We start from the raw sequence: 15,289 nt of genomic DNA, 5'->3' as shown, positions 1-15,289 counted from the left end.
CTCCTCGGCCACAGCAAGCATGCATTCTTTAACAAAGTCCCCATCAGTAAACGGCTTTCCGTGGGTTGCTAGTAGGTGAGCTATCTTATAGCTAGCTCGGACAGCAGCCTGGTTGACCTGAGTTTGGCGAAGGAATAGATTCTGTTGTGCAGCCAGTCCTCCTTTCATCCTCCGAATCCTGTCTTCTCTTGCTTGCCCTCGCAAACTAGCATACTCTTTGTGGCGGGTTTCGTGGTGACGACGCAGATTATATTCTTTGAAAACCGCCACACTTTCTTTACATATAATACAAACTGCACGGTCCTTACACTGAACAAAAAAATAATCGTTGGTCCACTGGTCATTGAAAACTCTGCACTCTCGATCAACTTTTCGTTTAACGCTAGCCATTTTGCTGTCTGACAGTGACAGTTCTGAGGTAACTGAGGTTACGATGGTAACAGGTTACGATAGTAACCGAGTAGTTCTCTGCACATGCATTGTCTGTCACTGCTTGATCTCGAGCATGTTGGGTTACGAAAATTCGGCAAATATAGTTCATTTTATAACTAAATATCAATTTTTAGCTGAAAAAAAAATCAACAAAATACCAGATGCAGACATGTTATTATTTTCCAAAAAGCAATTAAAAAAAAATAGGCCATGACAACTTTTGGGGATTGCCGGTTCAAGTAGTGGGGGGCAGAGGGGTTGGGGGGCCAGTCAAAGGGGGGTGGCGGGCCTGATTCGGCCCGCGGGCCTTAGTTTGGTGACCCATGCCCTACTGTTTTTTTCATTGATGGTCAGTTCTTGTCTGTGAAACACTTATATGTTAGTGTGTAGAATATTTGGTTCTTTGTTGACATGGTTTATGGTTCTCCATGTTGTTTTATATCTTCTTAATTAAAGTCTGCAAATTGATCCATCACCACTTGCCTCTCATCATCTCTACTACACACAATGTGTGAAAGTTGATATCCCTTGAAAATTTGGTACAACATTTTCAGATATCAGTTTTTTTGTTTTTAGGAGTCACCCGACTCTGTATTTTGGGCGATGGGGTGGTCATCGACATTAAAATAGACACATAAAGAGTTTTGTCTTAACCAGTGTCATGATCACCAGGCAGATCATTTTAAGGGGCTGGAGGACTTTCAGGGGTGGTGCTCAGAGATGGAAAGGGTGGCAGCCTTTGAGGAGGGGTTGTTTAGAAGAATGGCAAAGTACAACGGGTTTGTGGAGAAATGGGGCTTGTAAATTTATGGAAGGGTGATTATTATTATATTTTTTTATTTGTTTATTTATTTTATTTATTTATATATATGTGTGTGTGTGTCTGTATAATTTGTGACCACTGGGATGTTGTTGGGGCCAGGGTGGGGTTTGGGATGGAGGGTAATAGTGGGGGTTAAGATTGATACTGTGTATATATATTTTGTTTTTCTGTGTTCATTTACGCAAATCTATAAAAAATTGTTAATCTAAGAAACCTCTACAAACAGATCCACTCTTCGACATGTGCCCTGGTCTGGATTTTGCATAGTTCAACATAAGCAGTGCTTACTGCTTGCTTGCAGGAACTAACTAAGAGTCTTACTGACAGAATTTGTGCAAATTAAATAAATTTTCAATTATGAAATTGGTCTTAGAAAATGTAAACAAATTATATAAATTATGTAAACAATATAATGGCAACAGTTACCATATATACACTACTGTTCATAAGTTTAGGGTCACTTACTCATTATTAATTTATTTATGTATTTATTTTTTTCACATTTTAGAATAATAGTAAAGTCATCGCAACAAAGGAATCATAGAAATAATGGAATTATGTTGTGACTAAAAAAATCTCAAATAAATCAAAACTATGGTATATTTTAGCATCTTCAAAGTGGCCACACTTTGCCTAGATTTTGCAGGAATGTACTCAGGCATTTTATCAAACAACTTCTTGAGGTATCACAATGGGATGCTTTTTAAACAGTATTGAAGGAGTTCCCATCTACATGCTGGGCATTTAGTGACTGCTTTCTTAATTATTCGGTCCAAGTCATCCATTTCAAAAACTAGTTTTGTAATTAAATAAATGTACATGTTGGCATAATTCATTTTTTGTTTACACAACTAAGTTCAAACTGTTAAGCATACACCTTCAGATCAAAAGGTTTTTAAGATCATGAGAAAAAAGAAAAATATTATTACAGTATAATGAAACATAGTAAAATACAGAAAAAAATACAGTAGAGGCTAATGTTTAATTAAAATACAAACAGGGCATTAACCTACCCATGTGCTTCAGCATACATCACCTTATGCATGTGTGGCAAGTTCAGTTCTTCAGGCAATGGAGGAGTCAGGAGACAACAAAGCAGTTCAGGCAAGACTTTTATTTTCTACCTTCAGCGACTTGTATCGTTTGCTGCTTTAACAACACTCAATACAGGTAGATTCTTCACAACATTCAATAAGATAACAAACTTTTAATGCACACAGTACATGCCGACATTGTGCTCTCTGGTTGCTCTCTCTCTCACATAATGATGCACTGGTGCATCTTTTCAGGTCTCCCTCCTCCATCACTATAACAAGAGACAGGTGTTAGAGATAATTACAACCCAGGTGACAAGCCTTACCACTCTCCCTCTCCCACAGACAGACATATGACCACACCCCCATCCCCACATACCCCCCACGACCCGACTCCAGCCTAGAAAAATTTGGCTTTATGCACCTAAATCACTCAAAGCATTTTAAACCAGGCTTAAAGGGCATGTATAACAGTTTAAAACAATAGAATTCTCATTACTCATGTTCACTTAATTGGAAAACACTTTGGGCTATGAATAATGAAAGTGAGATATGATTAAAACTAAATTTACATAACTAGTCCTCAAATGTGCACAAAATATGGTCATACTCCACACTTGCAATCCATATGCATGCTTCAAAAATAACCCATACCTCAATTCTAATGTGTGACTCTTCTGAACACATATTTCATACAATTTATAAGCATTTTGTGTCAAATGTGATATTTACCCAAAGAATTCTCAAACAATTTACAAAACCTAGAGCTCTCTTGCACAGCGTATGTTCTTATGTCTCTACCAGGCGAGAGTGCCGAAAAGCAGGTGTTGCAAAACTCTTAACCACGTCCAATTTATGACTAGTTAAATTACATGAAATGTATCCACTTGGCTACACTAAAGAAAACAGACTTGCATTTCAGCAAATCAGTTCGGCATACGATATACAGTTTGTCCCGTATTTTAGTGCCTCACATCCAAACAGCTGAGAACGTTTTGAAATACAGTATTTCAAACATATTGGTGTGGTGTGGTGGTCTAAACCACATAACTGGTAATCTGGTAATCAGAAGGTCACTGGTTCGATCCCCACAGCCACCACCATTGTGTCCTTGAGCAAGGCACTTAACTCCAGGTTGCTCCGGGGGGACTGTCCATGTAATAAGGGCTCTGTAAGTCGCTTTGGATAAAAGCGTCTGCCAAATGCATAAATGTAAAAATGTAAACGTAAATGTAAATATAGTAGGGCTGGAACAACACATCGACGTAATTGATGATGTCAATTATGTAAATACGTCGATTTGCGGTAATGTGTGGATGCGTTTTCACTGTTTACATTAATTCCCAATCATGGCGGCGCCGGCTCCTGGGCATGCTGAAATGAAACTTTATCCCAAATAGCTCAAACACGATCGTCAAAAGTGTGGGAATTCTTTATACAGAGACTTAATAAAATGGTGCGCTGCATGCTTTGTAAAATACCACAGCAGCACAAGCGCTATGCACGAGCATCTCTAAAGAAAACATCCTCGTTGCCTCCTTATCTGTCGTGTTTCACACAAAAACTCAACGAAGACTCCCTAGAGCAGATACAAACGGTTAGTATGGTAATGCCGCTTTCCAGCGCATTTGCAAGTTGTAAGCTGTTTGTTTATGTGCATATAGACCTATGAAACTAAACGATGTAGATTTACATTAACATTACACTCTAAGTTGGTGTAAGCAACATTTTGCAAATAAATAATACAAATGCATTTCCAATAACAATTGGCACTAGCCATTGAAGTAAATCATGCTCAACACAATTCAAGGTAACTAATGGCAGAATATAGTAAACAACACCTTTCCTAATTAGGCCTACACTGCATAAATCTTATCTTTTGTGATGAATAGTATCATTAGATAAAAGTTAATTCATATATTTCATGTAAAAAATGTCACTAATTTTATTTGGTGTCTTTTTGTGTCTCAGGAAGAGGCAAAGCTGTGTGCAAGAGCAGTAAGTATGCTGAGTGAATGATGCCCTAAATCTTTATTTATTTTATATATTTTTTTGTACTATTTATGTTGGTCAGAATTTATGTTGGACTCATGGACATTTGTATTACTGATAGATGCCTTTTAATGCCTGGCACTTAATTTTTTTTTTTTATGTTGGGAACTTTTTATTTGTAATGTAAGTATTTTTATGAGAACATGTTGGAATAAATGTTTGTTACAGTTATTATTTATTAGTAAGTTATCCAAAGGATTAAATAAATAATCAGAAAATAATCAATAGATTTATCAAAAAATAAATAATCGTTAGATTAACCGACTAATCGAAAAAATATATATAAATAAACGATAGATTAATCGATTGAAAAAACCTTAGTATATAGGTATAAGAATTGCATTTCTTTTCAAAAATATTCCTTCATTAAAAGTAGGCTTTCTAAAAGAATGTTTAATGGATTGTTCATTATTGTTATTATTCCCATCCCTACTTTTATCTGCCATTGCTCCTCTGGTAATGTCGCTGTACATTTCTCCATCTGGCCGTGTTTCACACACGACCTTAATTTGACAGTGTCACGAAGATCTGTCTTCATTCTCTCATTCTTATCATAATCCAATCCTTCTCTCCAACATCCAGCAATTAGTCCCCCACCCCCGATCCAGCGCGTGCCTTGAGATTTCTACAGCTTTCCATGTGCCATCCATTTAGAGTCGGTGGCCTGTAATGAATATGTACATTTTAAAGACCCGAGCCGAGGAGGGGTCACAAGCAATCAACCTTGAATTCAATTATGGCAGTCAAGGTTAATGACTGTGCACAGTGGTCAGAGGCGTGCGCCACACCAGCGATTATACTCAGCCTGGCTGAATTCACAATGCTGAATGCGAGAGAGGGTCCCAGTGGGACAAGTAAATTGTGCATTGGGAGAGGATGGAGAAGTGGAAGGAGGCGTGTGTGTAGATGGAGAGATAGACAGAGCGTTGTCACGTGTTGCTTCTCGATTACATTGAGTTCTCCCGGGCAAATCAGATTGCAAAAAAAAAAAAAAAAGGTTAAGCAGCCAACCCCCCTCCCAACTCCACCTCTGTCCCCCTCTCTCTTTCCCCTGGTTACTGTAATATGATTAGTCTACATAAAGACGTGTCTGGAGTGTAATTCAGTGCTCACTAATGAGACGCTTGTGTGAACTGGGCTCATCTATATCCCTATGGTGTCTCCCACTCACCTGCTGCAAACAGAGAGACAGACAGAGAGAAAGAGAGAGAGAATAAATAGAGGGAAAATACACTAACAAATGAAATATTGTCAAGTTTTCTGAGCAATATGCAGATTTTTGTCATTACTTTGTTTACACAAATGCATGCGCGCAGGACAGGGCAATAATTATACACACACAAAACACACATGCAATGGTAACGACAGCGGTCTGGTTGTTTGTATAAAACAGGTTGGAGGGCCATCTGGACCCTGGCTGATTTCAGAGAGAGAACAGTACATTCTACAGGACACACCACTTTGATGTTCAAAACCCTGTATCTTTTGTTCTCTCTCTCTCTCTCTCTCTCTCTCTCTCTCTCGTTCTCTCTCTCTCTCTCTTTCTCTCATTGTCATGACTTTAATTGCAGCATCAAATTGCAGATTTGACATTACATTAATTCAAACATGTCTGATCAGAATATGAGACCTATTCTTCCCAATTCTTCTAGGATCTTTTAAACATACACTCCAAGTATTCAACAAACCTGTCATCTATAAAGTGTATATATACAAGTGTATGCTGAAAAGAGCAGTATTACTGGTCACCAGCTTGTGCTGTGTTTAGGATGCTGGTGTGCTGGTGACCCAAGCAGGCTTTAAAACTAGCTTAACCAGCCTCATATAAAGATCATGCTGGCCAGCCAGCTTCACCAGCCAGGTTTTACTGGTAAAAGCATGGCTATGCTGGATCAACAGCTAGACCAGCACCAAACCATCATAAACTGGATCATCAGCCTAGACCAGCATGTTAACTGCATGCAGGTTAAGCTCGTCTTTGTACCAAGGTAACATTACAAACACACATACACATCAAGCTGAGCATCAAATGACCTTTAATGTTATAGATGACATACAAAACCACAGAAGGTGCTTGTTGTTCAGTGTCACTGCTAATAAATGTCTCCATAAGGAGAATGATGAAGAGTTGACCCCACAGTTGACCTTCCACTGTCCCTAACAAAGGTCAATGTGGACCTAGTACCAGCCCTTAGCTTCAATGCACTTTCACTAAGAAGAGTAAATTTATACAACTAAACCAATACACACTGATTTAAAATGCTACCGGATTCAAGGATTCAGCTGGCTCATAGCACAAACTCCTCTGATGTACTAGCCAAAATGTGTGTGTGTGTGTGTGTGTGTGTGTGTGCAGTGTTGGGCAGTATAACTACATTTAGGGAAGCTACTAACTTAACTACATTTTTCAGTAGCTTGACAGTAGCTAAGCTGCTTTTAAAACAGAGTAGAATTTCCAGTAGCTAACTACTTTTTCCAGAAAGTAGCATGACCAAACGCTACAAAATGTTGGTCATATTATAACTAATAGCCTTCCTTATTGTGTAGAAGACAAACTTTACCAGCAAAACATCCAGAATCAGGCAGCGTCCTCTTCTTCTTTTGTAATGGCGATCACAAACCAAAATAGTGAATTACCATCATCTACTGAGAGCTTATTACAGCTCACTTGGATAAGAAGAGATTGTCTGATGGTTAATGAAAGAACACCATTTTATTCTTCTATGTAACAAAGAATGTTTCAGACACTTTAGTTCTTAATAGATCACACAACAGCATATTTACCTTTACTATATAAATAAAACAATTCAATAAGTTATTATTGCATTTTGATGGATTTTGTTTCTGTTCTAAATATGTTTATTACACTTCTCATCATCTGTGCGTAATAGCAGCGAGTGAATTATTATTATAATATTTATAAATATACAGAATATATTATTATCATAATTAATATAATGCAGAAATGATTGATTTTGAATTTCTTGAATTTTATTGAATATCGTAGCATTAAAGTAACTACTATTTTCATGTCAAATAAATAAAATGATTGGTAAAAGAAATAATTTATGGCATATATTATGCAACAATTTTTCAACTTGGTTGATGCATAAAAAAAAAAAAGTAAGAAAATAAGAAAGTTTTTCAATAAAATAAAATGTTTATATTGCCCATAGATTACACAAAAGCAAATTGAGTTGAGTACATGCACTTGTGCGGGTCTCCATAAAATTACTTTTTTTTTTACAATTGTTCATGAAAAATTTACTTTTGGGCTGGGAGATATGTACAAAATATTTTAATAATAATCGCATTTAAAATATTGTGATATCAGATTATATGGTCAACCCCCCAAGTTTGCTGAATATTTTTGCTTTATTGATTTTGCTTAAATTTTTTTATAAATGTACTGAAACAAAAAACTTTTTTACATTTCTAAATTCAAATTACACTTTAAACAAAACAAAAAACGCAATTAAAATAATTAAGTGATTAAAAAATCTTCTATATAACCACCTCCCTAAATCCAAACATTTACTGTCTCCAACGGCCCCATTTGCATCACGCAAGTATCAGTATGCGACAAAAGGTGCAAATTAAGAACTAAAAGACAATTATAAATGTAATTATAAAAATCATCATTATAAATAGGCCTTTATTTTTAACAAAGAGCCACTTGTGGCTCGCGACCTATAGGTTCCCGAACCCTAATCTAGGATAACCATCTCTTTTTTGACCTGAACAAAGCAAACAAATATTTGTACAGCAACCTCTGTATGTGACCTGTAAAGCTGCCACTTGCATGTCAGTGGCAAAAAAGTCAGATAATACAATGAGCATAAACCCAGGTGAGGGTAGAAACAAGCCCTGAGTCTTTATTCACATATTATCCACACTAAATATTATGTGACAAGGACAAAAGATGCCAGCCCAAGGAGAGTTTGTCATAAAAAAATTGGATCTTTAAAGAAGTAGGCTACACCTGGCAACAGCAGGACTGAAAAGTGTGTAGTATAAAAAATATATTACAACAGTATATTTTATCATGATAGAATTCACAGCCCACGGACGGGCCCTTAAATGTACAAAATAAAAGTATGCGATAAACAAAACTGCTGTGTGTTACATTGGTACACATGCCACATATCTTTGGAAAGCTACATTTCTTGATTTTCTATTGATATAAACAATTTTAAGATACAATCACAACAGCAGGTACAATCTATATCTTTGTCAGACCACCAACATATAAACAACCAATAACAAAATTTAGGCAACTCACCTATGAAGCATCATAGTATTCCACTGATCCATAACTTCCCTACAAAAACGGTGTTGTTTCATTGTCAAATGTCCAAATGATCAAATCAAGTAAAATGTTTAGTCCAAATCACATTATTACATCAATAAATATCCACAGACTCTTGTTGCATCATTTCAAAGCACCTGGCAGCTGTACCTAAACTTTCACATATTATCGGTAATAACTTCAGTTCAGATGTAAACATTTCCTATATCCGGTATCAAAATGGAAGCACGCACTCTGACCTTTCGATTGACACCTCATTTGACCCAATAGGAGCTTCCATGTCCTGTCCAAAGCCTTCAATAGCCAACCACAGTCTGTGTCGAATGTAAGGGCATACCCACTTTCCTTTGTTTACTGATCAAACCAATTACATCGAAGAGTGGAAATGACTGACGCATCGTATAGCCAATGAAATTCTGAAAACAGTGATATGCGGCTTTAGTGAAACGATTAGAGCACGGTTCTGAAATGTGTGTGCGCAATGTTGCCTCGCCTTTACCGAGTGTTTTGTGCGTCGTGCGTAAAACCATTGGAGTGTTGTTTTGGAACTGTTTACACATTTGGCGATTTAAATATGGTGAAACGGACGCGAAAAACAGGATTTTCACCCCAGGATGTGATATAAGAAGGCATTCATTGTGAAAATTCTGAGTTTGGAGATGAAATTTCTGAAAACAATACGGATGATTCGGAGGCAGAGGAAATGTTTATGGAGAGATGAGACATTGCTCTGGACAAGTAAGTGTTTTCTTGTGTTTTATAACATATATTACTGTATATTCCGCATAAATAAGCTTTAGTTTGAATAATGAATACACGTTTTGTAATTACCCTTTGTCGTGTGTTTCCTCAGTGAGTGTTTGAACCGTTTGTGCGTGTGTGAGGTTTTAGTTCATTGTTTGTTTCAGATCTATTGACATGCTATATAGATGTTTTGTATATTTACTGTAAATATATATTTATATATATATATATATAAATGGATGCATATATATATATATATATATATATATATATATATATATATATATATATATATATATATATATATATATATATAAATAAATCAATAAATATAAGTTGAAAATAAGAATATATGTTGTGTTTGAGAGTCTATTTGTTACAATGCTGAATTCATGGGGGAGGTGTAGGCCCATCTATTTGTTACAATGCTGAATTCATGGGGGGAGGTGTAGGCCCATCTATTTGTTCCATAGTACATTGGCAAAATATACAGTATTTACAGTAAATATACATACAATAATACATATTTACACACTCGAAAAGAAAAACTAATATATATATATATATATATATATATATATATATATATATATATATATAGAATACAGAAAAGATGGAAAAGTTGTGTCTAGCTTTGTAAATTACATTTATTTATTCTCCCCCACTCAGCAAGCGGCCACATAAAGTGGAGCAGCAGGACAGCACCTCATCAAGAGAGGAGGGCTTTCAGAGAGACCCTTGCTGAGGAGCTGGCAGAGTTGGGGTCTCACTCCACAGCCAGACCCATATCTCCTGCTCCACGAAGAGCACATCACAGGCCGTTGCACATCACCAAATCTTGCACCGCTGGTCGTCTGAAGTGCAGGCAGTGTCATGCAAAGACACCAGTGAAGTACTCTTCCTGTGATGTGCCTTTGTGCTTTGTACCCAAATGTGACTGCTACAATGACTGGCATGTTGCTAGAAACATGTACAATTTTATAATGGTTTGTACATACTTTGTGTAAAAATTAATGTAAATAGCTTGTTGTGTATTTTTTATATAAACAAATTGTCCACCATAGCACTAGTTTTGACTCTTTTATATGCACAACATTTAGTTTCAAGAAGGGAAAAGGCACTCTAATGTGTTTATGCATCAGTTACTCTGTGTCAGCAAAACTAATAGTGGATCTGGATATGGAATATGATAGCTCTAAGTGTCATCTTTCATTAGAGCCCAAAATTATGACTGTATGTTGAAGCGTTCAAAAGTAGGAGCCTTTTTGTCCTTGGTTACCAAAGGGTCCTTTTGGAGTATCCAAAAGGCACTTTTGTAAAACGCCTGGGTGTACCCTTAGAAAAACATGTGTAAAATATTCATTTTTTATGGTATTGTTATAAAATTTGAACTTGGACTAGGTAAGGCTTCATGCTGTGATCCCATTGTGTTCTCAAGCTAATAGCTACAAGTTATAGTCATCTGCAGGCATCTGTATGCAAAAAAAAATTTCAGGCGGAAAAACAAACTTCTATTTCATTGTGTTCAAACTTCTATTACTCAAAATCAGTAGCACAGTATTTCCTTTGTCTCTGGGGCACATGGCCCACAAATGCCGTTCTCACGGCACTCTGCTTTCAGGCCTCAACAGTCCCGGCTCCATGGACGCGGTGTCCCCGCCTTCAGCCCCACGACTGTTCCCCGGCCGGCCGGTTCAGATGAGTCCAGAGGACGCCAGCATCAGACCTCCTCCTCAGTCACGAACCCGCCTCCTGCCGGATGCACGGAGCAAGGTAAGTGCTTTGAGTTTATTCTCAGCACCAGAGCCTCGGGACGCCACGTTGCCTCCCGACGCCGCGTTACCTGTTCCGCACCGCTGCGACGCCCCGCCGGGTACATCCAAAAAACTCGTCCCCTTGGTGCCCCTAGCACAGAGTTTAGAGGCATGGCTTTCACTGCCCAAACCGTCACGCTGGCTGCACCGGACTATTCGACTCGGTTACGCAATTCAGTTTGCCAGGTCTCCGCCCCCCTTCGTGGGCGTACATTTTTCCGCAGTACACGGCCAACATGCCCATTCCCTGCGCGAAGAAATCGCCTCCCTTCTATTAAAGGACGCGATAGAGCCTGTCCCTCCAACCGAAACGAAGAAGGGTTTCTACAGCCCTTACTTCGTTGTACCCAAGAAAGGCGGTGGCTTACGACCGATCTTGGACCTGCGAGTTTTCAATCGGACCTTGTCCAAACTCCCGTTCAAAATGCTCACCCAGAAACTAAATTCTATCTATCTTCGGCATCTAGATTGGTTCGCAGCGGTAGACCTGAAGGACGCGTACTTCCACGTCTCAATTCGCCCTCGACATCGACCCTTCCTACGGTTCGAGTTCGACAGCCAGGCGTATCAGTACAAAGTCCTCCCCTTCGGCCTGTCTCTGTCCCCTCGCGTCTTCACGGAAGTCGCAGAGGCAGCTCTTGCCCTACTCCGAGAAGCCGGCATACGCATACTCAATTACCTCGACGACTGGCTCATACTGGCCCACTCCCGAGAGTTACTATGCGCACACAGAGACCAGGTGCTCAGCCACCTCAGCCGTTTGGGGCTTCAGGTCAACTGGGAAAAGAGCAAGCTCTCCCCGGTCCAGAGCATCTCTTTTCTCGGTCTGGAGTTAGACTCAGTCTCAATGACAGCACGTCTCTCCAACGAGCGTGCTCAGTCAGTGCTGAAATGCCTCGCTTCCTTCAAGCCAGGCGCCGTGGTCCCGCTAAAATGTTTCCAAAAGCTCCTGGGGCATATGGCATCCTCCGCGGCGGCCAAGGCGCTGGGGTTGATGCATATGTGACCACTTCAGCACTGGCTCCGGACTCGAGTCCTGAGACGAGCATGGCGCCACGGCACGCACAACGTGTCAGGTGTCCCGACGCGTTCTGGTCACAACCGACGCCTCCAAATTAGGTTGGGAGCCGTGTGCAATGGGCGCGCAGCCGCAGGCCGGTGGAACCGAGGCCCGCTGCACTGGCACATCAACTGCCTAGAGCTGCTGGCTGTTTTTCTGGCCCTGCAGAAGTTTCTCCCATTAATTCGGAACAAACACGTCCTAGTCAGGACAGACAGCACCACGGTTGTAGCCTACATAAACTGCCAAGGCAGAGTACGCTCCCTCCACATGTCACAGCTCGCCCGTCGTCTCATCCTTTGGAGTCAGCAGTGACTCAAGTCACTGCGCGCCACTCACATCCCCGGCAACCTCAATGTGATAGTGGACGCGCTGTCAAGACAAAGCTTGCCTGGCGGAGAGTGGAGGCTCCACCCCCAGTCGGTCCAGCTGATTTGGGACCGGTTCGGCAAGGCTCAGGTAGACCTGTTTGCCTCCCAAGAAACCTCCCACTGCCCGCTCTGGTATGCCCGGACAGAGGCTCCCCTCAGGGCAGACGCATTGGCACACAGCTGGCCTGCGGGGCTGCGCAAGTACGCATTTCCCCCAGTGAGCCTTCTTGCACAGGTGCTATGCAAGGTCAGGAAGGACGAGCCAGGGAGGGGCTGTCATGAGGAGCGTGAGGTCTGAAAACCAAGTCCGGGTGGGCCAGCAAGGGGCTACCAGAATGACTTGCAAGTCATTCTGGTAGCCTCTTGCTGGCCAACCCGGACTTGGTTTTCAGACCTCACGCGCCTCATGACAGCCCCTCCCTGGCGAATTCCCCTGAGGAAGGACCTTCTTTCTCAGGTACGGGGCACGCTCTGGCACCCACACCCAGACCTCTGGAACCTCCACGTCTGGCCCTTGGACAGGATGCGGAAGATCTAGCCGGCCTACCATCGACCTTCATAGATACAATCAATCAAGCCAGAGCCCCCTCTACCAGGCATCTTTACGCTCTAAAGTGGCGTCTGTTTGCGGACTGGTGTTCTTCCCGAGCCGAAGACCCGCAGAAGTGCGCAGTTAGGTCAGTGCTCGTGTTTCTTCAGGACAGGCTGGCGAGGAGGCTGTCCCCCTCCACCCTCAAGGTGTATGTCGCCGCTATCGCGGCCCACCACGACACGGTAGACGGAAAGTCTCTTGGTAAGCACGACTTAATCGTCAGGTTCCTAAAAGGTGCCCGGAGGATAACTCCCTCCCGGCCTAACCTTTTCCCCTCCTGGGATCTCTCGGTCGTCCTTACGGGACTCCAGAGACCCCCCTTCGAGCCGCTTGACTCAGTTGGACTCAGGGCCCTCTCTCTCAAGACCGCCCTGCTGATCGTGCTCGCTTCCATCAAGAGGGTCAGGGACCTGCATGCGTTCTCTGTTAGCGACGCTTGCCTGGAGTTCGGTCCGGCAGACACTTTCGTGATCCTAAGACCGCGACCGGGCTACGAGCCCAAGGTTCCTATCACACCCTTCAGGGATCAGGTGGTGAACCTGCAAGCGCTGCCCTGGGAGGAGGCAGACCCAGCCCTTTCACTGCTGTGTCCAATACGCGCTTTGCGTATTTATCTGGACCGCACACAGAGCACCAGACGCTCTGAGCAGCTCTTCGTCTGCTTTGGGGGACAGCAGAAAGGGAACGCTGTCTCCAAACAGAGACTCGCCCACTGGGTTGTCGACGCCATTTCCCTGGCTTATCACACCCAGGCCGTGCCCCCCCCCCTTTGCGGGTCCGAGCCCACTCCACCAGGAGTGTTGCGTCCTCATGGGCACTGGCTAGGGGCACTGCCCTAGCAGACATTTGTAGAGCAGCGGGCTGGGCAACACCTAACACTTTTGCGAGATTCTACAATCTCCGAGTTGAGTCAGTATCGTCCCGTGTTTTCTCAGGTACCGAGCCCGTAGAACTCGGTAGCACGCCCACGATCTGACTGGGTGAATCGCTTGCACCTAGCGCCCTTCCCCCTAACCAGGGGAAACAGTGCGCCTTCATTCCCAGGAGATCCCAGGTTTGGGACACTGGTTGATTCCTCCCTAGCCCTCGTGGGTCGCAGTTCAGCGGAGGAACTCGCCGACCCAAGCCACTGCGGGTACCGCAAGCTACCCTGTACTGGTATAGGTGCTCCACAGGTAAGGCCTCCTTCGGACTCCCCCTGTGTGTAACACCACGGTTCTGTCCCCTCTGGCGAGCGGACTCCCGTGTTTCCCTTAGGCAGTCACGGCTGCCTCAGTTGCCGTGCTGTATGTTCCCCCCTCTATGAGGCTGGATCCACCACCGCACCCACTTTTCCACATAGGCCCTAAGTCAGGCCTCTGATGGTTTTGCCACTTAAACTTGCCTCCCCTCTCGGGTAGGCGTGGCCTCCGCAGGGTCTTCTCCGCCCTGAATAAGGGCTAAGACCCCCTTCCCTCAATGCGTGTAAGGGCCCCGGCCTTAGTTGCGCTATGCGAGAAACATAGAGAGAAAAGAGGCCCGGCCAGGCTTGGCCCGTTCCCAGGTTGGCGGCCAGCACCTTGTTCCCCCCTCCAGGGTAACGATAAGGAATCCTGATGGCTTAAATGGGGCATTGGGGAAGGGTACGTGCAGCCTGATACAGTTGGTCGTCCTGCACGTAAAGATACCTGCTCGCTCCTGTATCAGCAGTTCACGTACATGGCTCAGTGCATGGCACTTTTATAAGTGGACCCCTAGTGTCGCTTCTCTGACACAACGTGGAGAGAGCGACAGAAGGGGAACGTCTAGGTTACGTATGTAACCTCCGTTCCCCGATGGAGGGAACAAGATGTTGTGTCTCCCCTGCCACGCCGCTGAGCCGAGCCACTGTTGTGGCCGGACCATTTCCGGCTCCTCAGATAAATCGTGAATGAACTCCCGTATTTGCGCCGCTTAAATACCCGTATGTCCGGGGGAGGGACATGCAAATACTGGTTGCCAACTCTCATTGGCCTTTTTTCATAGTTCAGAGGTGAATATCGGCGCTCAAGAGAGACCCCTAGTGTCGCTTCTCTGACA

This window comes from Xyrauchen texanus, chromosome 38, assembly GCF_025860055.1.
Source record: "Xyrauchen texanus isolate HMW12.3.18 chromosome 38, RBS_HiC_50CHRs, whole genome shotgun sequence".
In the NCBI taxonomy this organism is placed as follows: Eukaryota; Metazoa; Chordata; class Actinopteri; order Cypriniformes; family Catostomidae; genus Xyrauchen; species Xyrauchen texanus.
Note: the sequence above shows the minus strand (reverse complement) of the source record.